This window comes from Ursus americanus, chromosome 13 (genome assembly GCF_024610735.1).
Source record: "Ursus americanus isolate L20-20 chromosome 13, mUrsAme1.1.p, whole genome shotgun sequence".
In the NCBI taxonomy this organism is placed as follows: Eukaryota; Metazoa; Chordata; class Mammalia; order Carnivora; family Ursidae; genus Ursus; species Ursus americanus.
Genome location: NC_142139.1, coordinates 32,562,415 through 32,590,260, shown reverse-complemented (window position 1 = coordinate 32,590,260; position 27,846 = coordinate 32,562,415). Strand labels below are relative to the sequence as shown.

Here is a 27,846-nt window from a genome sequence, read left to right as displayed (position 1 = left end):
ACATCTCTACTTCCAGGTGACATAAATTTCAATTTGCATTTCCCCCAGCTTCTCCCACACACACACAGAGCAAAATATTGTTTGAGCATATTACTTAAAGTTTAACAGACCTCTAGTTACCTGGGTTTCTTTCCAACCACTGGAACAAACCTAAGTAAAGCAATCGAATGTGCATGTGCTTCTTTCTCTTCTCATATGTTTTTGTGGTTTCACGTGACAGCATTAATAAATGTACAGTACAAATTCTAAGTCCAGTCTTGGGCTTTTAAAAACTAACATAATTTTGTAGCATCTGCTTTTTCCATCCGGTAGCCATCCATGAGTAGATTTATTTTCTTGACCATTAGATGATTATGTTTTCATCAGATTAGGGAAATGATTGGAGAAGGTGTGCAAGACCACTAAGGCCTTACAGGAAGAGAAAATTGGCAGCAGAAGGTATAATGTGTTTGGGAAGAGAATCAGCGTGTATAGCACGTGCATGCCAAATTGCTGGATGTTACAGCCGTTGCTGGCTCCCACCATGCACAGTTGTAGCATATCTTTTTCTTTTTTTAAGTAGTCCTTCTCTTTGGCATGATTAATATTCTTTCATTTTAACACAATTGCAGAAGATGGTGAGTCTCTCATGCCAGCCATTATTTCTAGTAATTTCTTAGGAGCATCCACTATATTATCCCCAGTCCCTGTAGATTTAAGATCAGCTGGAACAGGAGTCATATTGTTGCAAGACTCTGGGATAATCTCATACAAAGAACAATATGCCTACACTGAAGCCCAATTTAGAATAATTGTAGTAGTCTCTTTTCCCATCAGGTAATCTGAAGGAAGATTAATTATTGGAAATAATTATTATAGAAAGTATGTAACTCCTATCTATCTTGCTGTAACCTAAAGTTCACGGAGAATTGTTGTCTGCTGATCTTTTTGATTTTAAAGATGGCATACTGATCCATAACCTCTTAATCTGACAGTAACTTGGGTAGTCTGTTTTCCTGCCCTTGACTTCCAATAGGACTTGGGAGGCCGGATCTGAAAGCTGTCTGCTATATAGAAATACTTGAATGCTTCCCTTTGTGCAGTACAAAACTTGGAGAAAAACTCCCTAAAGCTGTTAGAGGAATATAAAATTTGTCCTTATTTTTGTCCTCCCAGATTTCATATCCTTTCTTCAAAGAGTAAACAAAAGTATGTTTTTCTAAACCTGACAGATTTTCCTCAGCTCTCTTTTCTTTGGTCCTGTTCTTTATACTCAAAATAATGACAAGACATGCCACTTTCTGCCCCTTGTAGCCCACATTCTACACTAGTGCAGACATATTCCTTCCAGAAATCCCACAGTGATGAAGTGAAAGAAAAGAGTCCTGAATTACTCTTTGCTCTAAGGATGAATCCTATACGTATTGTGCAATGAGGAACAGTCCTGAACTTGGGCCAGATGCTATCTAATAATATAAAGTTCCATCTGTCAATGAATGTATCAGGCCTGCTGAACTTGGAAGCAGTACCATCTAATCTGCCCCAGAAGCTGAAATTGTGTGAGAGGTGGATTAAGTGATTTTGACCCAATTTACTTAATGTATCTCTCTCTGGTTAACTTTATCCCACACGATGGTACCGATTCTGCCTTTTCTAAGCCCACCAAATATTTCAGGCTTTTTTTTTTTTTTTTTGAGGGAAAAAAAACTAGAGAGAGAAGATTGGATACTCAACACATATATTTGTCTTCTTTTAAGATTTGGGCGCAAAAATGGACCAAATCTCCACATTCTTTGTAACTGCACTGGGATACTTTTTATCTTGGCAGAATCAACAGCTGGATTTTAACCACAGTTATCGATGAGGTCTTTAAGTCTCAGTCTTCCCCAAATTAACTATCTCTCAATTAGAGATCCTTAATCAAGAAAACTTTCAAACTACTAGATTATCTTCAGATGCAGGTTTAACAGAGGAAGTAACAAAGAGAGAAAATAGTATGTTGGGCTTGTTTCATGTTAAGATAGATAATATTTGCTGCACAGAGATTGTATGCCTGATACCAAGTGCTGTGTTTAACTCATGTAGTCTTTGCAGTAGCATGCAAATGCAATAACCCCTTGATGCTGTTGAAATTGGAAAGGCACATCTTGGTTAGCACAGCTAGTAGGTGGCAGAGATGGGAACCCAAACATGTCATCCACATGCAGGCTCTTCATGGAGCATGCTTTCCTGACTGGGTGCTTTTGTGTGTCAGCGACTAGACTGATCAGCAAGAGTTGGAGTCTTCATTCCATGCCCCTGTCACTTTCTGTACTTTACCTTAGGTTCTCAAACACGAAGTTGTTTCGCCTCGAGGGTCTTTGCATTTGCTGGTGTCTGGTTTGGAACCACTCTTCCTTCACTCTTTACATTATTGGTTCTTCAATATCTTTATAGCCTCAAGTGAGACATCTTCACCTCTGGGAGGCCATCCCTCACCACCCAGTAAAAGGAGGTTTCTCCTCCCCTAATCTACTGGCATTTGCATTTCACCAGCATTCACATTCATAGCTCCTTCCTACCATGTATTGCTTTCCACAATTCATATTGCGTACGCGGTATGTGTTTATCTGCTTGCTTATTAATTAATGTCTGCCTCCTCCCCCTTCATATTCCCCATTTAAATGATGGCTCCATGAATGCAGACTCCATGTAGTTTTGTTCTGGGACCAATAAATTGTTAGATTGTTAGATGAATTAAGGCATATGTTCAATACAATGTCTAACATAGCAGGTTTAGCAAAATTGCAGTTATTGTATGTGTGTGTGTTTGTCCTTTTGGTAGGGATAGATCACAAAATCAAGGCATGTCTACTTTTCAGTCATAGGAGTCCACAGTCACAAATTCCCCGAGAACTTAAAGTTAAGGGGAACATAATTTCTTTCTGAGAGCTAAAGTTTCACATGAAAATATAGTGGATTGCAGTCAGAGTGGGTAAATCACCTCAAAGAGGTTGTAGACAAGTGAGACCCAATTGTGGGCTGAGTGATGTTGCAACATTTCTAGAAGACAGCATCTGTTATTGGCTGAATTATGCCCCCCCAAATTCATATGTTGAAACTCTCACTGCCAGTACCTCAGAATGTGCCTGTGTTTGGAGAGAGGGTCTTAAGGAAGTGACTAAGTTAAAATGAGGCAGTTAGGATGGACCCCAATCCAATCTAATTGGTGTCTTTGTAAGAAGAGGACATTTGGACACAGAAAGACATGGGGAATGCGTGTGCAAAAGGGAAAGAACATGTGAGGAGACAGGGAGAAAGTGGCCATCTGTAAGCCACGGAGAAAGGTGTTAGGAGAAACCAAACTTCCCAATGCCTTGATATTGGACTTCTAAACTCCAGAACTGTGAGAAAATATATTTCTCTTGTTTAAATCTTCCAGTCCGTGGTATTTTGTTAGGCAGCCATAGAAAACTCACACAGCATCTAAGAATCAGAAGAAAGTTGGACATTCAATGACAAAGAGATAAGATAGTCACAAAGAAAAACCTTGTGATTTCCTGTTTAAAAATTGCTCAAGGGGGGCACCTGGGTGGCACAGCGGTTAAGCGTCTGCCTTCAGCTCAAGGCGTGATCCCAGTGTTATGGGATCGAGCCCCACATCAGGCTCCTCCGCTATGAGCCTGCTTCTTCCTCTCCCACTCCCCCTGCTTGTGTTCCCTCTCTCGCTGGCTGTCTCTATCTCTGCCGAATAAATAAATAAAATCTTAAAAAAAAAATTGCTCAAGGAAGAAGCTCATGGATTTTGTGTATTCTCATCTTGTTGGAAAGACTTTCTGTGATGGAGATGAGGTGGATTTATCAGTGTGTCTTGACCTGATGCCATCACATATTCAATTCTCATGTTATTCACAAAACAAACGTTTTTATGTGATATAACAAATAGACTTTGTAAGCCTTTTTCCCCCTAGTTTTATTGAGAAGTAATTGACATACTTAACTGTATAAGTTTCAGGTTTGACTTACATATGTTGTGAAATGATTCCCATAATAGGTTTAGTTAACATATCATATCATATAGATACAATAAAAAGAAAAGAAAAAAATTCTCTTTGTGATGAAAACTCATAAGGTATGCTCTCTTACAATGTATTTATATATCATACACCAGTGTTAACTATAGTCATCTTGTTATACATTATAGTCATACCTTGGAGATACTGCAGGTGCTGTTACAGACCACCACATTCAAATGAATATCACAATAAAGTGAATCAAATAAATTTTTTGGTTTCCTGGTACATGTAAAAGTTATGTTTACACTACACTGCACCTTATTAAATGTGCAATAGCATCATGTCTAAAAAAAGAATGTATATACCTTAATTAAAAACTATTTTGTTCAGGCACCTGGGTGGATCAGTTGGTTAAGTGTCCCACTCATTATTCTGGTTCAGGTCATGATCTCATGGGTTGTGAGATTGAGACCTGCATCAGGTTCTGTACTCTGGGGGAATCTGCTTGAGATTCTCTCCCTCTCCTATTGCCCCTCCCCCTGCTTGTGCTCTCTCTAAAATAAATAAATGTTTAAAAAACATTTTGTTCCTAAAAATACTAACCATCATCTGAGCTTTCAGTGAGTCGTACTCTTTTTGCTGGTGGAGGGTCTTGCCTTGATGCTGATGGCTGCTGACCGATCAGGGTGGTGGTTGCTGAAGCTTGCAGTGGCTGTGGCAATTTCTTAAAGTAAGACAAATAAAGTTTGCACATTGATTCCTTTTGTGAAAGAATTCTCTGTAGTATATGATGCCGTTTGATAAGGCTTACCCACAGTAGAATTTCTGTCAAAATTGAATTCAGTCCTCTCAAACCCTGTTGCTGCATGACGTTTACATAACAATATTCTACATCTTTTGTTGTCCTTTCAACAATCTTCAGAGCATCTTCACCAGTAGATTCTATCTAAAGAAACCACTTTCTTTGTTTATCCATTAGAAGCAACTCCTTATCTGTTCAAGTTTTATCCTAAGATTTCAGCAATTCAGTCAAATCTCCAGGCTCCACTTATAATTGTAGTTCTCTTGCTATTTCTACCACATCTGTAGTTACTTCCTCTACTGAAGCTTTGAATCCCTTGAAATCATCCATGAGGGTTGGCGTCAATTTCTTCCAAACTGCTGTTAATATTGTTATTCTGACCTCTTCCCACGGATTGCAAATGTTCTTAATGAATCTAGAATGGTGAATCCTTTCCCAAAGGTTTTCAACTGACTGTTCCCAGATCCATCAGAAGAATCACTTTCTATGCTAGCTATAGCCTCATGAAATGTATTTCTTAAATAGTAAGACTTGAAAGTTAAAGTGACTCCTTGACCCACGGACTCCAGGATGGATGTTGTGTTAACAACCATGAAAACAACATTCATCTCATTGTACATCGTTATCAGAGCTTTTGGGTAGCCAGGTGCATTGTCAATAGGCAATACTATTTTGAAAGAATTTTTTTTTTCCTCTGAGCAGTAGGTCTCAACTGTGGGCTTAAAATATTTAGTAACATATAAACATATGTTATATGTTTGTAAACATATGCACTGTCATCCAGGCTTTGCTATTCATTTGTAGAGCACAGGCAGAGTCGATTTAGCATAATTCTGAAGGACCCTAGAATTTTCAGAATGATAAATGAGCATTGGCTTGAAGTTAAAGTCATCTGCTGTATTAGCCCCTAACAAGATAGTCAGCATGTCCTTTGAAGATTTCAAGCTAGACACTGACTTCTCCTCTCCAGTTAGGAAAGTTCTAGATGGCAACTTCTGTCAATACAAGGCTGTTTCATCTACATTGAAAATCTATTGAGTGTAGCCACCTTCATGAATTTTCTTAGCAGTATCTTCTGCATAACTTGCTGTAGCTTCTCCATCAGCATGTGTTACTTCACCTCGCATTTTCCTGTGATGGAGACAACTTCTTCCTTAAACTTCATGACCCAACCTCTGCCAGCTTCCTCACCTCTCTTAGCCTTCATAGAATTGAAGAGAGTTGGGGCCTTGCCCTGGATTATGCTTTGGCTTATGAGAATGTTGTGGCTGGTTTGATCTTCTATCCAGACCACTCGGACTTTCTCCATATCAGCAATGAGTCTGTTTCGCTTTCTTATCATTCGTATGTTCACTGCAGTAGCACTTTTCATTGCATTCACGGTGCGGCTGTTTGGTGCAAAGAGGCCTAGCTTTTAGCCTTGTCTCAGTTTTTGACATGTCTTCTTCACTAAGCTTAATCATTTCTAGATTTTTATTTAAAGGGAGAGAGGTATGTGACTCTTTCTTTCAGTTGAACACTTAGAGGTCATTGTAGGATTATTAATTGGTCTAATTTTAATATTGTTTTGTTTCAGAGAATTAGGAGGCCTGAGAAGGAAAGAGACAGGGAAACTGCTGGTCAGTTGAGCAGTCAGAGCTCACATAACATTTATTGATTAATATCTCCATTTTATATAGGCGTAGTTCGTAGAGCTCCAAAACACTTATAACAGTAACTTCAAAGATCACGGATCACCATAACAAATATAATAATAATGGAAAAGTTTGAAATATTGTGAGAATTACCAAAATGTTACAAAGAGAGAAAGTGAGCAAATGCTGTTGGGAAAAAAATAGTGCCAATAGGTTTGTTCCATGCAGGATTGCTACAAACCTTCAATTTGTAGAAAGTTCAATGATCTAGAAAGTTCAATAAAGTGAAGCACAACAAAATGAGATGTGCCTGTAAGTCAACATTTTTATCCATTTATCTACCAGTGGACACTTAGGTTGTTCCATGTCTTGGCCACTGTGAATAATACTGCTATGAACATGGGGGTGCAGATATGTTTTTGAGCTTGTATCTTGTTCCCTCTGAATATATTCCTAGAAGAAGTATTGTTGGATCAAATGGTAGTCCTATTTTTAATTTTTTAAGGACCCTCCATACTATTTTCCACAGTAGCTGTATCAATCCCACCATCAGTGCACAAGTGCTCTTTTTCTTCACATCCATGCCAGGATTTATTATCTCTTTTCTTTTAAATGATGGCCATTCTAACAGGCATGATATGATATTTCACTGTGTTTTTACTTTGCATTTACCTAATGCCAAGTGATGTTGAGCATCTTTTTATTTACCTGTCGGCCATTTATGTATTTTCTTTAGAAAAATGTCTATTCTGGTCCTTTGCCTATTTTTAATTGGATTATTTAGGGCTTTTTTGTTTTTGTTTTTGTTTTGTCTTTTTGTTTGTTTGTTTGTTTTGTTTTTGCCATTGAGTTGTATGAGTTCTTTATATACTGTGGATATTAACCCCTTATCAGATGTAGTGTTTTCAAATATTTCTACTCAGTCCATAGGTTGTCCTTTCACTTTGTTGATGGTTTCTTTTGCTGTGCAGAAGCCTTTTAGTTTGATATAGTCCCTCTTGTTTATATTTGATTTTGTTGCTTGTGCTTTAGGTGTGATTTCTAAAAAGATCATTACCAACACCCATGTCAAAGAACTTTCTATGTTTTTTTCCTACGAGTTTCATGGTGTCCAGTCTTACCTTTAAGTCTTTAATCTACTTTGAGTTAATTTTTGTGAGTGGTATAAGATAAGGATCAAATTTTGTTTTTTTTACATGTGAATATCTAGGTTTCTCAGAAAAAAAGAAGAGAATGTGTTTTCCTCATTGAGTATTCTTGGATGTCTTGTCAAGTATTAATTGACTGTATATGCTTGGGTTTATTTCTGGGCTCTTGATTCTGTTCCATGGGTTTACTTATCTGTTTTTATGTTTGTACCATGCTGTTTTAACTTTAACTTCTATAGCTTTCTAGTGCAGCTTGAAATCAGGAAATGTGATGCCTTCTGCTTTGTTCTTCTTTCTCAGGATTTATTTCAGGGTCTTTTGTGGTTCCACTAAAATTTTAGGAGTTTTTTTTCTACTTTGGTTAAAAAAAAAATGCCATTAGAATCTTACAGAGATTACATTGAATCTATAGATGGCTTTTGGTTGTATTGAAATTTTAACAATATTAACTCTTCTAATCATTAAACACAGGATACATTTCCACTCTTTGTGTCTTCTTCAGTTTCTTTCATCAATATCTTATACTTTTCAGAATAAAGATCTTTCGACTCTTTGGTTAAATTTATTCCCAAGTATTTTTGTTTTGTTTTGTTTTTGATGCTATTGTAAATAGGATTGATGTCTTTCTTTTTCAGAAAATTTGCTTTTGATGTATAGAAATGCTACTGATTTTTGTATATTAATTTTGTATCCTGCAACTTTACTGAATTTATTGATTAGTTCTAACAGTTTTTTGTTGTGACAAATGTTATGACAGTCATGACATCTGCAAATACAGAAAATTTTATTTCTTACTTTCCAATGCTGATTTTATTTATTTATTTATTTATTTATTTATTTATTTATTTATTTATTTATTATTCCTTTTATTTCTTTATCTTGCTTGATTGCTGTAGTCAGGCCTTCTTGTACTATATTGAATAGGAGTCATAAGAATATACATCCTCTCTTGTTCTGATCTTAGAGGAAAAGCTTTCAACCTTTCACCATTTGGTATGAAATTAACTGTGAGCTTGCCAGATATGGCCTTTATAATGTTGAGATATATTCCATCTATGCCTAGTTTGTCAAATGTTTTTTTTATCATAAATGAACATCCAATTTTATCAATTGTTTTTTCTGCATTAAGATGATCATAAGATTCTTTTCTTTCATTCTATAACTGTGATATATTACATTAACTGATTTACATATATTGAATCATCCTTGCATCTCAGGGATAAATCCCCCTTGGTCTTGGTGAATGATCCTTTTCTAAAGTGCTGCTGAATTTGGTGTGCTAGTATTTTGTTGAGAATTTCTGCATCTCTGTTTTTCAGGGATATTGGCTTGTAGTTTTCTTTTCTGGTAGGGTCCTTATTTTAGCTTTGGTATCAGGATAATGCTGACTTTGTAAAATGAGTTTGGGAGTCTTCCCTCCTCTTCCATTTTCTGGAAGAGATTGAGAAGGATTGGTGTAAATTCTTCAAATGCTTGGTAAAATTCACCAGTGACGCTATCTGGTCCTAGGTTTTTCTTCATTGGACGATTTTTGAAGACTAATTCAATCTCCTGACTCGTAATTGGCCTATTCAGATTTTCTATATCTTTCTGATTAAATCTTGATAGGTCGTATGTTTCTAAGAATTTTTTTCAATTTTTTCTAAATTGTCCAGTTTGTTGGCATATAGTTGTTCATAGTAGCCTTTTATGATCCTTTGTATTTCTTTGATATCAGTCATGTCTCCTTTCATTTATAATTTTGTTGATTTGGTTCTTCTCTATTTTTCCTTTGGATAGTCAAGCTAAGGATTTGCCAGTTCTGTTTATCTTTTCAAAAACCAACTTTTAGTTTGGTTAATCTTTTGTTTTTCTATTTTCTTTTGTCAATCTATTGTTTTTCTGTTCTCCATTTTATTTATTTCTGTTCTAGCCTTTGTTATTTCCTTCCTTCTTCTAACATTGGGTTCTGTTTGTTTTTATTTTTTTAATCCCTTAAGGCATAGAGTTAGATTGTTTATTTGGGCTCTTTCCTGCTTCATGGTGTAAATGTTTACTGCTATAATCTTCGTTCTTAGAACTCTTTTTGCTGTATCCCGTAAGTTCTGGTGTGTTGTTTCCATTTTCATTTGTCTTAAGAAAGTTTTTTAAGATCTTATTTATTTATTTGAGAGAGAGAGTTAGTAAGATAGAGAGCATGAGCAGGGAGGAGAGTCAGAAGGGGAGGGAGAAGCAGGTTCCCCACTGAGCCAGGAGCCTGTTGTGGGGCTCAATCCCAGAACCCTGGAATTGTGACCTGAGCCAAAGGCAGACATTTAACCACTGAGCCATCCAGGCACCCCTTATTTCCCTTTTAATTTCTTCTTTGATCCACTGGTTTTTCAGGAGATTGTTGCTTAATTTTCATCTGTTCATGAATTTTTCATTTTTTCTTCTTGTTATTGATTTCTAGTTTCATTGCTATTCATATGCTATTGTGGTCAGAGAAGATACTTGCTATGATTTTAATCTTCTTGATTTTGTTAAGACTTGTTTTGTGGCCTAACGTATCATCTATCCTCCCCAATGCTCCATGTGTGCTTGCAAAGAATGTCTATTCTACTGTTGTTGGATAGAATATTCTGTATATATATATATATTAGGCTCATTTGGTCTATAGTGTTGTCCAAATCTGCTCTTCCTTATTGATTCTCTGGATGATCTACCCATTGTTGAGAGTGGGGTATTAAAGTCCCAAACTGATCTTGTATTGCTGTTTATTTCTCCTTTCAGCTCTGTTTTTTGGTTTTGGGTTTTTTTGTTTTGTTTTTGTTTTTGCTTTATATCTTTAGATAATAAACCCAATGTTGGGTACATATATATATTTATAATCATTACATCTCCTTGATGGATTAGCCTTTTTATCATTATATAATGATCTTCTCTGTCTCTTTTTACAGTTTTTTTAAAAAAATATTTATTTGAGAGAGAGGGAGAGTACAGAGTTGGGGGGTGCAAAAAGGAAGGGAAAGAGAGAATCTCAAGCAGACCCCCTGCTGAGCATAGAGCCTGACATGGGGCTCGATCTTATGACCCTGAGATTATGACCTGAACTGAAATTAAGAGTCAATAGCTTAACCAACTGAGCCACCAAGGTTCTCCTCTTTTTACCATTTTTAATATGAAGTCTGTTTTGTCTGAGAAATATAGCTATTCCTGCTTTCATTTTTGTTTTGTTTGTTTGTTTGTTTTGGTTACCATTTACATGAAATATATTTTTCCATCCCTTTATTTTCAGTCTAAGTGTGTCTTTAAGGCTAAAGTATTTCTCTCATAGGCAGCATATCATTGGATCTTGTATTTTTATCCATTCAGCCATTCCATGTCTTTTTATTGGAAGATTTAATCCATTTACATTTGAAGTAATTATTGGTAGGTAAGGACTTACCATTGCCATTTTGTTAATTGCTTTTTGGTAGTTTTGCAGATACATTGTTCTTCTTTCTTATTGGGCTCTTTTCATGACAAACACACTTTTGGGTGGCCCTTGTGATCCCCAGCTTTTGGTGTTCACACTCTTGTGAGATCTTTTACCCTAGAGTGTGGGTGGAACTTGTGTCTTGTTTCTAAACCAATAGAAGATGGAAGAGGTGATAGGATATATATGATTGCATGTATGTAGGATGTTATGTAACATTATATGTTATATAAGATTTTAGCAATCATTTTGCTGGAGTCTCTTTTGGTAGCTTTGAGAAATTAATGAGCTATGCTGAAAAACCTCATATGACAGGGAAGTGCAGGTGACCTCTAGGCTCTAAGGGCAGCCTCTGACCAACTATCAACAAAACACTGAAGTTCTCACTCCTCAGTCGAAGCACTGAATTTCACAAGAAACTGAGTTCTGCCAACAACTTGAGTGAGCTTGGATACAGATCTTTCCCCAGTCGAGCTTCAAATGAAAGCAAAGTCCTGGCTAACTTCTTCATTGCAGTCTTGTCAGACACTAAACAGAGGACGCAGATAAGATGTGGTGATATTGTTACACAGTAATAGATAAGTAACATACTTGGTTTCCCAAAGAGGCTTCTTTATATGGAAATAATTTACTGTTTAAACCAAAGTTAAAGAATCTAGTTTATATGATAGTGATTTCTTATTATAAATATGTAATTAAACATTCTGCATATTGTTTTATATAGATATTTGTTTACTAAAAAAAATTTGGATTAGTCATGTTGTAATTATTGTTTTAGTTCATGTGTCCACTACTGTTCTTATAGATTAATAGATTGCCATTTTGCTTTACACCAATCTGATAAGCTTGGTTATAAGTCTGCTCCTGAGAGGTAGATCTATTCTTCATGGAATGACAGATCATGGCTTCATTCAGATAAATACTACTGTGAATGGCTTCTGTGGAGACTGCCCCTGGCCTTCTGAATGGACCTCCTGTCTTTACCACCAAGTACTGAGAGAGCTTTATTATATTGATAGTTCTCTATCTATATTTACATGTTTTGCATCTTTAAATATAAATGCTTGTATATCCCTGGTGTGCCAACCTATAGAGGAAAAACAGGTCTCTATGGGGATTTTAAAGTTGGCTATTCTTGACTGTAATTTGGGCATTTAAACTAAAATGACTCAAAGGAGGGCTATTAGATGAGCCAAGCATTCCTATAATGGGGTAGTTGAAAAAGTTGTTTAAATTCAGTGCATTGGCTAGTTTATAGATAGTAATTCAAATGATTACTTTTGTGAAGTTGCTACTTGGATCCTCAAAATCTAGCAGGACTTTCTAGTTAGTGATAAACAGGGCTAAAAAATACACGACACATTTTTTTCCCTATATACTCTACTTTCTTTTTTTATGAGAAATTAAAATAAAATATTAGAAAATATAAAAACTAAATATTAAATGCAATTTGTATTATCATTAAACTAAGTATTGTATTGTAGCACTAAATATTACTTAACAGTTTGTATTATTGAAACTAAGTAACACTTGGTGTTACTTATATGCTACTCAAATCCTAGAGTATTGATTGAGTATCTATGATATACACAGCTGTTTCACATACTCTGGGACACACCAGATAAGTGAAATGTAGCTACTGGTCAACAATGAAGAGAAGTAAAAAGGGACCCATTTCTTTCTATACTCTATGTGCATGCTCCACTAGAAGTATTCTAAACAATTTTTAGTTTTTCACACAAGCACACCTTCTCTTATCTCATCTGTGTCTTTGCACTTGTTTTTCCCCAAACATTGTCTTGGCTAGCTTTTGTCCATTCACCAAAACTAGCTCAGGTGGTCTTTCCTCTGGGATATTTTCCCTGACCATTCTTTTGTCTACAACTAGATTAAGTATCCCATTCCATACCTTCAATCACCAAGGGATGTATATTTATATTGCCACACCGCTTTGTGTGCTCCATTGCAGTTTTTCCTTTTCTTCCCTCTCTCTGTTCCCACACTAGCATTTTTCTCTCTATTCCAAAGAGTAGCATTTTGGTAAAAGGCTAACAAACAGCTGCTCACAGACCCCACACACATATCTCTGTGTGTGTATATATAGTGTATATACTGTATGTGCATATATGCATAAATATACACAAATGCATACATTTATTAAATATCTTACAGATGTAAAGGTGACGCATAATTTAAAAATAATAAAATATGCAATATATTATTAAATTCCATACAGCCATTAATTCTCAAATAATGCTTTCATTGATTTTTGCACAATTCTTGTGCCCATACCAACCTATGTATGATGTTGCCATTTTTTAGGATATTAAACACTTTTAAGTTTAGTTTGCATGATTAACATATTATCGTTGTTTCCTTAAGTCCAGATAATCAATAAAGCATCAAGTTCAGTCTTGATTTGTAGTGCTCTCTGATATTCATCGTGAAAATTCTCTCATCATGCCCAATTTCAAGTACTGACATGAACTCCCTGACTGCGAAGTTGGGAAGAGGTCCTCTATAGCTCAATATATGGTTTTTCTATCGTATAGATACAATTGCTCCATATGAGCACAAAGAGTAAAATGTCCTAAATTAATTAGGAGTAATTAGTTCCAAGTATTCTATTTTTGTTTCTAATAGAATTTATTAAATTATAAATTTACATAATATACTTTTAAAAAATAGTGACTCTGCTTAATAGCTAGCAAATTTCCTGAAAATACAACAATCGACTCTTATGAGCTAGCTCAAATTGAGGCCAAATGAGATAAATCTTATAGTGAAAGTTCAGAAATTGTGTTTGGAGAGCCCAGAGAGGGTAGAAGTTAATTTCGGATAGGGTATTTAAGAGAAAAATTAAAGTTATCACTATCTTACAGACATTTCTTCTACATTTTCATGTTTGGGTTCACAAAACATTTTCTTATTTATAATACCATGGACCTCATTATAAATACCCATGATACTGAAAGAGCCAGGATTAGAAATACCTTTTATATATGAACAAAGCAAAATTTGGGGATTTTAAGTTGTTTGTCACAGGTTGCTTTTATGTCTAACTCTATTCTAATCTCCATGGACAATGTAAAATCACATAACCTAATTCCTGTCCTACAGCAGTTTTTCTGTCTGTCAGGGGAAAAACAAATATGAAGAGGGAGCAGAAAGTAATTCATGGAGTCATGGTTAAGATGGAGCTGACTGTATTAAGAAAACAGTTTGGCATGTGATAGCAGCCGACTGTCGATGTGTGAGTCCCAGCTCTGACATTTACTAGTCATGAGAACTTGGGCCCAAGTTATGTTAGTCTTCAGTGCTACATTTTCTTATCTGTAAAATGGGCATAATATTAGTACCCATTCTGGAACTGAGTTTGCTTTTTGTGTGTGTGTAGTGTGGAATAGGACCATAAACTTGAAAAAACATTGGCCATTTCCATTATTATTCTTACTATAAATCATTTATTTATGTCTTTTTAAATAAAATACTTAGAAATACCATGAATCTTACAACAGAAAATATAGCATGTTCTGCCAATGCTCAGGCAGTTCTTTTCTGTTACATTTGAACTGTTCCTTATATTTAAAATTCTGGGTTTGGAGTTGATTCCATTGTAGCAGGTATGGAGAGAGGAAGTGATATGTTGCAGTGCAAACCCTTGAGTGTGATCGCAAACTACAGATGCTGCTTTTGGTTTGAAAGGCTTAGGTTGAACCACCAGAGAAAGGATGATGGGGATGGTAGAGATTGGGTGAATGGGTCCTAAAAGTGACTTTGTGTCTTTCTTTCCCTTGGTGACATGATTTATGAATTCCTTTTAAGGTTTTGGTATTTCTGCTTTAACATATCCATAACTATTATCCTCATGGCCAATAGATTTTTCTCTATTTTATCTTTTGATGTATTATTCTTATTTGGTTTCCCTTGTGCAAATAAGGAAGTTAGAGGCAAATCAGGGAAAACAATTGGTCATAATATGGAAGTCCATGCCTAAGATCTTACTTGATAGGTTGCATAATGTCAAGGTAAAAGACAGCTTTTTATAAAAATCTGTTTATTTCCAATGTAAGGGCAACTTATCTTTGGGCTTCGAAGATGACATTTCCAAAGAATAAACACTTTTATTCTGCCCTTTACTATTCTGGATCGTTCTTCTACTAGAATGCAGTTCTAATAGGTGAGGGATTTTTGCTTGCTTTGTTCACTGCTATATCTTCAGCACCAAGTAAGTGCCTGGTGCATACTAGAAACTCAATAAATATTTGTTACGTAAAGAAATTAGTCTCACCTGGACATTGAGTGGAAATGTAGCTGTGTTACATGTGGACTATTGGAACACCACAAATGATGTCCAGCCTAGGTAAAAAGCATTAGAGTGTCCACCCTACACTCAGTGGATTTGTAACAGCTATGAAAGGGCACAGTCAGGGATTCAATCTCTTAAATGTAACCTGGGCACACGCAATATGTAATTTTTCATCCAGCACCTTGAATTATTTGAGCAACTAGGCAGGTTGTATACATAGTAGTAACCACAGGGTCAAGGGTGTAATGGTAAAGCACAGTTATCATAAGCTTCATATTTGTGACAAGCATAGAATACATCATGTTTGTACTTGTTCTGTTTTCATGCCGGCTTTTCCAGGAAGATCTACATTGAAGCAGGCATGAGTCTGAAGTAGATGATAGTTGCTAATAACAAGTAATACTTATTGAGTGTTTTCAATATGCCATCTCTGTCCTAAGCATTGTACACTCACTATTTCACTTAATACTAAGGCTCTGTGCATCTCTGTACATTGGCTATTTTTTTAAAAGATTTTATTTATTTATTTGACAGAGAGAGAGACAGCCGGTGAGAGAGGGAACACAAGCAGGGGGAGTGGGAGAGGAAGAAGCAGGCTCCCAGTGGAGCAGGAATCCTGATGCAGGGCTCGATCCTAGAACCCCGGGATCATGCCCTGAGCCGAAGGCAGACACTTAACAACTGAGCCACCTAGGCGCTCCTGTACATTGGCTATTCGGATCATTCTGCCTTCTTGATGAGGAAATAGGAACTTAGGGGTGTTTATGTTATTATTATATGTTTATGTCATTATTTGTTACTGTGGAACTTTTAAATTCATCATATAGCAGCAACAGAAACATCAGAAAAACAGTGAAGTATGGTGGGGAAAGTGGATGGTTGGTAGAAAACTTTGGTTTAGTTGTTTAATCTTGGTCACCTCACAACCCACTCTGGGCCCCAGTAGTCTCATCTGTTAAATAGAGTAGGTCTTCAAAATCCTCTACGTTTTTTAAAAACAGTTGCTGTAGTTCTTGTTTTGATTTTCTCCTTGAGTGAATCCACCCATTGTTTCTGTTCAATAGGAACTCTTGTTCTCCTTTTTTTCCTTGTCTTTCTTTTTCTTTCTTTCTTTCTTTCTTTCTTTCTTTCTTTCTTTCTTTCTTTCTTTCTTTCTTTCTTTCTTTCTCCTCTTTTGTTTGGCTTCTCATCATGATTCTGCTAAACTATGGGTCAAATGGGATTTGGGACTGAATGGAGAGCCAAAATAATGTGGCTAACACTTCCTAAGGGAAACCATATTCCACAGTAAATTTCTCTTCCTTTGACCCCTATCAGAGTTGAAAGTTATTTCAGCCAAATTAAGGATTAACAAGACTTTTGTTGGATATCTTGAGGCTCTCAGAGCTAGCTAACTGTCATTAAGGGAGTCTGTGTTCCAGTTGCTACTAAATCTACATTTTTATTCATTCATTCGTTCATTCATTCATTCAGCCAGCCACCCAGCCATGTAATATTTAATGAAGTCTGTCTATTTGGAGTCAGTGCCATAGTGGGTCACAATGAGTATCACTTTCCTTATATCCATGGAGCTCTGCAACGGAAAGTAGGGCGTTGTTGTATAAACGAACAAAAACATTTACAGCATGTTAAGTGCTAAATAAATAGCATGTACCAGTTACTGTGAGGATATGAGAAAGCTTGCTGAATTCTAAAAGAGTCAGGGCAGTCTTTATCAAAGAGAGGATATTTGAGTTGAATCCTGACAATTTTGAAAAGTACTCTCTTGATAAGCTGGTGATTTTCTGTCCCCAGTGACAGCACAACAGAAGATGACAGGAAAACATGGTACCTCAGGGGATACTCTCATTCTCTAAGCTTCAAGTAACTTTATCCAGCCAGGGTAAGGCTTAAAGACAGCATTTAATGTCAAGAGGGCCTGCTCATAATGTCCACATAAGAGATGAAAAATAACCACACAGGGCTCTCATGGAAGAGAGACCATACTAGGCTGGTGGCAAGTGGGAAAGCTTGGAGGAAGGGTGGGATGTGACCTGAATCTTAAGTAGATGAAAGGCTAGCAGAGTCTGGGTCAGGAAAGATAGAGAATAAGAAGGCTGAAGAATATTCCAGGTTGGGAAATACAGAGTGTGGGAGAGAATCAGCTCTCCAGATGAAGTTGGGGGACAGTGAGAAGACCAGAAATGTTAGTTGTGAACAGCTAGATCTAATGTTGGAAGTGGATGAGTTCAGATTTTGTAATCTCTTAAATGTCATACTAAGGCATTCAGCATTGATGAAGTCCAGCAGTTAAATGGTTTAAGTTAGAAGTTCAGCTATGGCACCTTTTAATCATATAATCTCAGTCATGTCCTCTAATATCTCTGAATTTTACTTTAGTCACCTACAAAATAGGGATAATACCAGTTTCCTTACCCGTTTAAAATAATCAATTGAAATTATACATATAAAGGTATTTTGTAAATTGTAGAATTCTATGCAAATAAATAGTATATGCATAGCCAACAAGTTTTAAGTAGAAAGACATGAGAAAATTGGAGAATGCAAATTGTGAGTATAATTCAAGATGGGTTTGATAAGGAGGACATTAAAGTGAAGAAAACAGGTGGCGATGGGACTGGTCCAGCATGAGAGCCTGTATTCAGAAATCCTTTGTGGCCGTTCTCGAGCTAAACTTAGACCTGTGATTTAGCACAAGGAATCTATGATGATGTGCTAAATCCTCCACCATACACTTGCCTCCTTTTTACCACGCTTACGTGATCCAAGCCAAAGATAATAGTTGGAGTTTTGTTTTTTTTTTTTAAGATTTATTTATTATTTATTTGAGAGAAAGAGAGAGAGCATGCATGCCTGAGTGGGGGAAGGGGAGAGAGAGAGGAAGAGGGAGAGAGAGAATCTCAAGCAGACTCCATGATGACATGGCGCTGGACACAGGGTTCGAGCTCATGACCCTGAGATCATGACCTGAGCCGGAATCAAGAGTTCGACGCTTAACTGACTGAGCCACCCAGGTGCCCCTAGTTGGAAATTTTTCAAAATTGGAATTTAAGAGTGAGAGGTGAACTACATTCTTTTTTTTTTTTTTTTTTTTTTTTTTTTTAGCATAATAAGGTTGAGAAACAAGCTGGTGGAGATAACCCTCCTCTAGCCAAGTGTATGACTGACTTTCAGAGTTTTTATCTTCAGACCGAAATACCATGATGGCCTACCTCAGGAACAAAATTCTCCACTTTCTTCCATACTGTCTTGAAGAACAAAGAATTGCTGCCTACCGTTGCCAGAGACAAGCCATAAATGGATGTAGGGCCTTGGGCATGAAAGGGAGGGAAAGATTTGTTAAAAGAAGGAAGGAACTGGGTGGCGCAAGATTCAAGCAAGAAGATAAAAGAGGAATATTTTCTGTCAACAAAGGTCATACTGAAAGCTGCTCAGAAGGACACACCAAATTGACTGTTGAAGCCATTTCTGACTCTCCATCCTCCTGAAAGCTCTCTGCTTGGCTGGCCATCCCCAGGGGGACCTCTCCCCACTTTTAGTCACTAGCATGTAAATGTGTGGTTCTCCACTGTAGAAAATGAGAGGATACAGAAAACAGTAAAAGGGGCAAATAAAACAACTGATAGAAGACTGGTTTCATTTTCAGCTTTACTGATTCTCCTTTCTGTGATAAGAAGTTAGGTACTGGGGTTAGTATTTCCATTTCTCTTCCTCCTGTAGGAACTGGGAGTCTTTGGGTAAGGATTGCAATAGATGAAAACCATTGTGGGGGATGGAAACCACATCTTGTATAACCTACCCAAAACAATCTGTCCTCTCTGCCACTGTAATTCTTTAAAATACATATAAACATATATAAGCATACACAAGTATATACATATATTATACTATGCAAATAATTTGTGTTAATTTGTTTTATTTATACATTATATAATTATATATTTTATATTATATAATTTATATATTATTGAATTGTATATTTAATATATAATTTATTAAATAATAGTAAATATATTATATTCTATTATAAATATATCAAATATACAGTTTAATAAATATATACTTACTATATATTTATATTATTGATGACTAAATAATATAAATATATTTATATATTATAAATTGTAATTATATAATTTAATAAATATATAAATTATATAATATATAAATATATAATAATTATATATGTATAATATAACTATATATCCTGTTATATAATATGTAATATGATACTATATATAATTTATAATTATATGATATAATTATATAATATTATGTAGATATGTCTTTATTTACATTTATTGAATAGTTATTTATGCTTATCAGTCTTTCAACAAATATTTACTACATGCCAACCACAGGACTCACCAAACTGGAAGGTAAGTATTATTCCCTCACATTTTATGATGGAGAAAAAAGAGTTACAGGTAAAGGGAAAGGAAGAATCTCGTCTAAACTCAGAGAGTTAATAAAGAGGGGGGAGTTGGAATATTCTTACCCAGATAAAAATTTCCTTACTTTAAAAAATCCTGAATCACTAAATCCTTGCTAATTTCTCTGTATCCATTCTAATCCTACAAGCAGAGGAGCAGCGAGAGCCCTCTTCTGTAAGAGATAATCGCATGCAGATTTGTCACTGACTTGTGCTTTTGCCAGAATGTAGTGTGGTTGTGAGAAGCAGCGTTGTATTTTAGTGTCTTTCCAACTTCCCACCAATGCCTCAGGATGGCTAAGAGACTGAGTGGCCCATTGCATCACAACGTTAGTGTTAATTTCTCTCTTCTTACTGGAGGAGCCTTCAGGAGTGGAGGTACCCCAGAGCTTGTCTAGCAGGTACCTGGCTCTCAGGCCTTCCCTGGAGGCATACGTGCCAATGCCCCAGCGCTTCTCAGAGTAGTGAGGCAGCATTGCTTCCTTATAATGCCAGCGTTGAGCAGAATGTTATAGTTTTATGAGCCGGTGATAAAGAGCTTTTAAGATCTAAGTGAATTCAACAACAGGACAGTATGACAGGCAACCTTCAAAGACAGGAAGAGCTTTGAAAAGAGAAGATAAAATGAAAGGGGCCTACTCCTGGCAATCGAAGAGGACAGAATCTTTATCATTAACTCTTTCTGAAGTAATAATAGATAACTGAAGAATGTAGAAAATGGCTAGCTATTTCTAAGTTTAGTTTAATAGTCCTGGTATAAACCAGAAAAGCAATTAATTCATTCATTCACTCATTTATTCAATTAGTGAATTTTTACTCAATGCTTTCTACATATCAGGCGCAATTAAGTACTGTTTATCACCATAGCCTTTAAAAATACCATTTGGCTAAAATATAGGTCTATGTTCTCTTTAATTAGCTGGTGTTCTCTTTACTTCTGGAATAATCTGATTCTAATTTACTGTCTGCCATCCCCTTGCCAAAACTGTCAAAGTATCATTTTATTTAATTCCACGGCTGTTAAGAAAACTTTTTCACTTTTGGGCTGATGTTTTCAATCTCTAGAGATGTGTGAAACTATCTTTTTTTTTTTTTATTGCCAAAGCATAATTATGCTGTTTTTGCAGAATTTATAAAGACTGAGCATGTGATAAGAATGGAGTATTGACATTAAAAAACTTACAACAAAGATTCTTGGGTGTTTATGAGTATATATAATCACTATTGGCCTCCTTCAAACATAAATGTTGACCAGTACATGTGAACGTTGGTTAGCTATCTTATTTACATAACCAATTCAAATATTGCTCAGGTTAGACAGATCGGCGGGGGTGTGACTTCAAGATGTGGGATCCAGATGAACAATCGGAGGGACAAAGAGAAGGGGAAAAAATGAGGAATATTGGACCTGGGTGGATTTGAAGCTTTTCTGGATGCATAATGCCTCCAACTGGGGGTACCAAGGCCTCTCCCTCTTTTCCCCTCCACCTCTTTCCCGACTTTGCACTCTCCCATTTCTGGGAGACAGCGGAGGATTGAGTGAGGACTTCTGGAAATCTTTGGGGGGCAGAACTAGTGCAAAGAAATATTGTAATGGGAGCCAGGTAGAAAAATGGGAAGGTAATCATAAGATAGAACTTCCGAATAAGAGAGAATATCTGATGCAGGACTTTGGGTTGTTATGGGTTGAAAAAGGATATGTCTTCCTTCCGGGGTGGGTGTGTGATGAGATGTAGGAAAGAGGAAAGAGGCCTGAAATGAGGGAGAAGGAAGTGCAATTCATTAGCATGTTGCAAGTTCTACGTGTAGGCTACAGGTGGTAAAAGTGGGATCAAGAGTTCAGTTGAGGTCTGTAAAAGCACTGATATGCAAACATGTTGAAATGCCTTAGCTTGTTAAAAAATTGCTAATACATTTTATTTTCTTCTTCTTTTAAATAGAATTTAAAATGGCTTTAACCATAGAGCATCTTCTGGGTGTTAATTTTCCTGCCAAGTCCAGAATCAATGCAGATACTGCTTTCATGGAGCTTATAGTCAATTGTAGAGAACTGAATCTTTCCCCCGCTCAAAGTAGCTGAAAATTATGCTTACCAGAGTTTCAGTTTGAATTTTATCTCTCTCCCCAAATTATAACACTTTAAGCAATGTTAGTCCTATTACTTCCTCATTAAAAAATTGCAGTAAAATATTTCCTAATTAATTTTCATAATGCATAAAAACTTTTCAGTGGATAAAGGAACAAGTGTGACGAGGGCTCTAAGTTAATTCTCAAATGAGTATTCAGGGATTTTTTTTTTTAAAGATGTATTTATTTGAGAGAGAGAGAGTGCTTGCTCATGTGAGTGGGGGGAGGGGAAAGGGCAGAGGGAGAGGGAAGAAAGAATCCCAAGCAGAATCCCTGCTGAGGAAGGAGCCCAACTTGGGACTCACTTCCAGGACCCGGAGGTCACGACTTGAGCCGAAATCAAGAGTTGCATGCCTAACAAACTGAGCCACGTAGGCACCCCAAAATAAGTATTCAGGGATTTTTTTTAAAAAAGAGAGTGAGAAAAAAGAAGTCTGGGACCCCTGGGATGTACTTGTTTGTCAAGAGAACATATTAATGCCACTGAAAATCAGTTCATTATTTGGTATGAAACAAAGTACAGAAAGAAGCAATTTTGTGTTGTTGTTGTTGTTGTTGTTTTCCTGATCTTTCATGGACACTGAAAGATGATTTGACTTCTTTAGTATATACTGTAGTTCCCTATAGGGAGGCACAAACTAATTTTTTTTTAGTTTTATTTATTCCCTGCTTTTTATCCTACATTTTAAAAAAAGATTTTATTTATTTATTTGACAGAGAGAGAGACAGCCAGCGAGAGAGGGAACACAAGCAGGGGGAGTGGGCGAGGACGAAGCAGGCTCCCAGCAGAGGAGCCTGATGTGGGGCTTGATCCCCAGGACTTCAGGATCACACCCTGAGCCGAAGGCAGGCGCTTAACGACTGAGCCACCCAGGCACCCCTATCCTATATTTTTTTGAATGGGAGGGTCTCACTGCTTCCTGCCCCTAGTTACTCATCCAAAACAATAAATCATATTTTGTAGGCAGTGGGAAAAAAGGGTTTATTTTATTTTCCTACCCATATATTTCCTATATACAGAAAATTTATGTGTGAGAGGCAGTATTTGTTAAATATATAGTTTTTTCATGGATCTAATCACTATATTCTTTATCAGTGGTGAGATGAAAACATCCTTCCTCTTTTGTTTTATGTCTACCTAGTTTTATATAAAAGCTTTGCAGGAAAGAAAGCACATATTTCTTTTTTTTTTTTTTTAAAGATTTTATTTATTTATTCGACAGAGATAGAGACAGCCAGCGAGAGAGGGAACACAAGCAGGGGGAGTGGGAGAGGAAGAAGCAGGCTCATAGCGGAGGAGCCTGATGTGGGGCTCGATCCCGTAACGCCGGGATCACGCCCTGAGCCAAAGGCAGACGCTTAACCGCTGTGCCACCCAGGCGCCCCGAAAGCACATATTTCTTGAACTGCAGAATACCAGGATGTAAATGTGGATCTTAGTGCTAACTTTGAATTTAATCTTAAATATAATCCTCACTTTTAAAGAGTTACCCATAATTTGGAGAAATTTTTATGACCGTGTAGTAAGAAAGAAGACAATCACCAGGGCAGCGTAGCGTTAAGAACGGAGATCCTGTTACAGATTGCCTGAGTTTCAATCCTGGCTCTTTCTCTTTGTTTCTCCTAACTGTAAACTAGGCATGTTCATTTTATAAGGTTATGCAAATTGAATGATTTAATATTTATAAAGCACGTAGAACAGATTTAGCACACAGCACTATGTGGTTGTTAATAAACACAAGTAAATAAGTCACTCCTTGATGGGTTGGAAATACAGCAAAGCTAGCAGAGGAACATGTATAAAGCAATAATAGCCCATGTTCACTCGCAGTGGTAGGTACTTTGGCATATTCATTTGCTGGTTATAATTGTGTACCTTTCCCTGATACCATGATCTCTTTGTACTTCTTAGATACTGATGTTGTCCCAGAAACTTCTGTTTCCACTCTTTTCTTTTTGAGTTTGCTACATATTATAAAACCCGAATATGGCAGATGGTTTACAATGCCACATAAGAAAGACTTTTTTCCAATTATGTTTTCATCAGGCAAGCGGCCCTGCTGTGATGGGAATAAATGGTTATGGCATTGCTATGAAATTGATATTGTCTGTTCCAGAAGGCTATAGAATTGAACAAATACTGGCCAGAATTATCCTTCAGTTTTCCCAAATATAAGGTCAAAACAGAGATGAATAAAGGAAGACCATGTAGTTTCCCCTTTCCATCTGGCCCTCCAGTGGCCATCTAGAATTTATTAGACAGAGAAACAGAATGTATACGTGTGTACAATCCTGTGTAATTCGAAAATACTCTTTCTTATTCACGTGCATATACAGACTAAAAATGTGGGTGATATGTTTAAATAATTCATTAATTTGCTATCTCATTCATCTAAAACTTTTTAGGAGAAAATCACAACAATTTGGTTTATTTTTAGCTTATATTTCCTGCAAAACAGTTACATTTGAAAAGGTCAGGACTACTGACCTGTAAGTATTAATAATCCTTTTGCAATTACCATAGTAATTTGTTCCATATGCCTACAAAATGTTTCCCAGACTTACTGGATTATTACCTGCTGAGAAGTTCAAAAGTATCTATTTGATATTTTTTCCAACTGAGAAGCAATTCTGCCTCAATCCATCAATAGTGCTGAATTATATATTGAAGTATGTCCTATCAAATAATATTTTCAGTAGCTGTTAAGTATATCTATGATTACCTAACAAGATTATTAATGTATTTCTTTTGCTCTTAGTGTATCAGCGATGGGAATGAAACCATTGTTTTTTGAGAGTTGTCACTTTTGAGTATTTTTGGAAAAATACACAAAGTACCCAGTTTTCATCAACTTCTTTGGGACACTTAGAAATTTACATGATATTAAGGAGAGAGAGAAAGGAAATGATGATGACGGCACTGAAGTCCAAAGTGCACGTCCTTTCTTTATTTCTTCATTTAGTTATTGCTTAGACATTTCTAAATCCCATTTTTATGTGAAGGAAACTGGAGGAGTTTCCCGTAAGCAAGCTGACTCCTGGGTGATTCAAGCATTCAGGTAATGCTGGGGCAGACTTTGGACCTTGGTGAGTCACCAGAAGAAATGAAGGTTCAGATCGTGCAAAATAAGGCTGAGCCGGGAACCCACTTGAAAATGAAAGAAAGAACTCGAGAAAAACAACTTTCTTGGTAAGATCAGACTGCTCTTTCCCCTATAATTTATATGTCTATCGAACAGTAAATAGAAAAAGAAAAGAAAAACAAAATGGAAAAACAAAATCAAAACCAAATTAAAATCAGAGGCAATGAATGTAGGAAAGAAAGCTTGGCCTTGAGCATACAGACTCCCGTTTTAGCTCCGGAACTGTAATCTTTTAATTGAAACTTTGCTCTGTTCCTAAGCATTCAACTGTTACTAACAAATTTCACGAAGTGTCTATTTTGAAAACACGGTTGTTTTAGGCAAGCAGCGTCTTCAGTAAATTTGTGTTTTAATTGCGAGAAGGTAGAGTATGATTTGAGAGTACCTAAATTAGAAATGTTTTTTATTCCTTTTCAGGAGCATAAATAAATAAACAGGGATAATGAAAAGCCTTCCTTAGAGTGTGTAATGAACTGTGGTTAGAGAAGAATTTAAAAATGATTACTTCGTCTGTGGTAATTTAAGACAAGCACTGTGTAACGTAAGGGATATGCCTTTTTATGTGTACTTTGCCCAACGTGCATGAACTTACTTCACAGGTACTAGAAATTAGGGGAAAAGACTATATTAATGAGAATCAACTTACTTATTTCAGCATATATTCACTCATTCAAACTTTGAATGCATTATCTGGAATGAAGAGATTTTTCTCATTCATTTTACCCTTTCTACCGGGAATAGGAGTACTCTGCTTTTAGCCTCATCATCTCTCTTGAAGGGAAGGCTGGAGGGGCAGATGTGGGGCTCACCAACACCTCTCCTTACTACCAGGAGCGAATGGTTGGAAAAATGAGTAGTAGTTCACGATCAGCAACTTCTGTCTGCTCTTGTTTCTCGTGGAGGATAAGCTGTGCCTTAGAACCCGGTGGGTTGAACGATGGGGTCTTCTGCCCACCCTCAGAGCTGATCTCAGTCATGGTGCTGTATATAGATTCAAAAGTATTCAAAGGATGATACTCTTTGTGTGTGTGTGTGTGTGTGTGTGTGTGTGTGTGTGGTTATTCAGGATTCAACAGTTTTGCCAATTTATATAGGGAATAGCAACCTAAAACTCCAGTGCCCATCTGCTCTTCACATAGGCTGAGAGACCTAGTGCAAATTAAATTACTCACACCCGTGTCTTTTCCATTTAACCTATATATACATGTTTGAATGTGCAGGATCAGATACCTGTGAAATGACGGCACTGGAGCCAGCGAGCTCTGAGGTTGACTAGGCTCTGACAGTCAATCAGGTGACTGTTGAAAGCCCTGGGCAGCTCTTACTTGAAACTAAGGAACATGGACCTGACTGCTAGATAAAGCCCAATGGAACTCAGGGATAAAAGGGGAACTTCACTTATTCTTTTACATTTTTTATGAGTTGCTTATAATTTTGCACATATATGTGATTGCTTGTGCACTTAGAAATTGACAGTTGCAGAAGCTTGAAGTTCGTACTAATCCCTTGCAGAGTCTCAATATACACTGAACTTCATATAGGCCTTAGAAATCCCTTCCTTCCCCCCTTCCCTCCCTCCTCCTCCCCCCTTCTTCCTTCCTTCCTTTCTCTTTCTTTCTTTCTTTCTCTCTTTCTTTCTTTCTTTCTTTCTTTCTTTCTTTCTTTCTTTCTTTCTTTCTTTCCTTCTTTATCTCTCTTTCTTTCTTTCTCTCTTTTTATTTCCTTCCTTCCTTCCTCCTTTCTTTCCTTCTTTCCTTCTTTCTCCATAGAAATTCCTGAACTTAGAAGATTTGGGTTTAAGTACTGGTTCTGCTTCTTCCTGGCCTTGTACCACTGCAAGTTACATCCTCTCTTCAAGCTCAGTTTTTTAATGGAAAATGCAATCATTCTCTTTCCCAGACTGGAAACTGACCTTTCCTGCTGTCTGCAGGAATGTAGTAAGCAGGGATCTTCCTTTCACTGCTTCTGCAGCCCCTTCACATTCAATGAGTAGAAAAATCATTTTGACTCCTCTTCATATCATTTCTCAGCTTACTCTCCTCCATTTCTGTGGCCATTACCCTAGTTGAGATTATTATGACAGTGCGCTTGAAATGATCTATCAGATTCCTAACAGGCATAGATGCCTTCTATAGCTTTTATTTTTACCCTTGATTTTGTATCTTATTATCTGCTGCCAGTTTAATCTTCTTGAGGCACAGCTCTCATCTTGTAATTTTTTCCTTAAACCTCTTTAAATGGATTTCTTTGTGAACAGAATGAAGGCCAAACTGAAAATGCATCTAACACGAGTGTACCCTAGTGTGTCTAATACTAGGTCGACTAGGCTCTGACAATCAATACATTTTCCCTGATGTTTCTTCATATTTAAATTCAGGTTTTGCATTTTGGGCAAAGATACCAGAGACTAAGATTGTGACCTTCTCGGCATATCATATCAGAAGTCATTTGATGTTGATTTGTTCCATTACTAAAAATGGTAACTTGGTGAAGGTGAAGTCTGCTGGGGTTCTCCACTGCAAAGTCACTATATTTCTTTGTGCACAGTAAAGATCTTATGAGGACATAATCTGAGAGTACTTAAGTATCCTGTTATTTATCACACTTTCACTGCTAACTTTAGCATCCACTGATGATTCCTGCCTGAAACAATTATTACTGTGGTGGTTGCCAAATGGTGATTTTCTATTTCAATCATTCCTTAATCTACAGATGCTAGTTAGAAATTTATGGTAAGGAAAAGTTTTTCTGTCTATTTATCCATTCATTGGTTCATTCATTATTTATATTTGTATGCACAAATGAATTCTTATTTTATTCCTTGGATTATAATCTATCAGA

At 36.6% G+C, this 27,846-nt stretch overlaps 1 protein-coding gene across 8 annotated transcripts in view; it reads left to right on the top strand.

The window, feature by feature from the left end:
* The window catches only part of INPP4B (inositol polyphosphate-4-phosphatase type II B), a 745,035-nt gene that overhangs the window by 220,777 nt on the left and 496,412 nt on the right, over positions 1 to 27,846 (top strand). For 3 of the 8 annotated variants that reach the window (XM_087866476.1, XM_087866477.1, XM_087866472.1), the window contains exon 1: positions 24,843 to 25,052. The exons of 4 other annotated variants lie outside the window; for them this stretch is intronic. The gene's annotated coding sequence lies outside the window, so the exon portion shown is untranslated. Of the gene's footprint in view, positions 1 to 24,842; positions 25,053 to 27,846 lie in introns of those variants that run through there. One more of the 8 variants, XM_087866479.1, reaches the window with a different exon arrangement.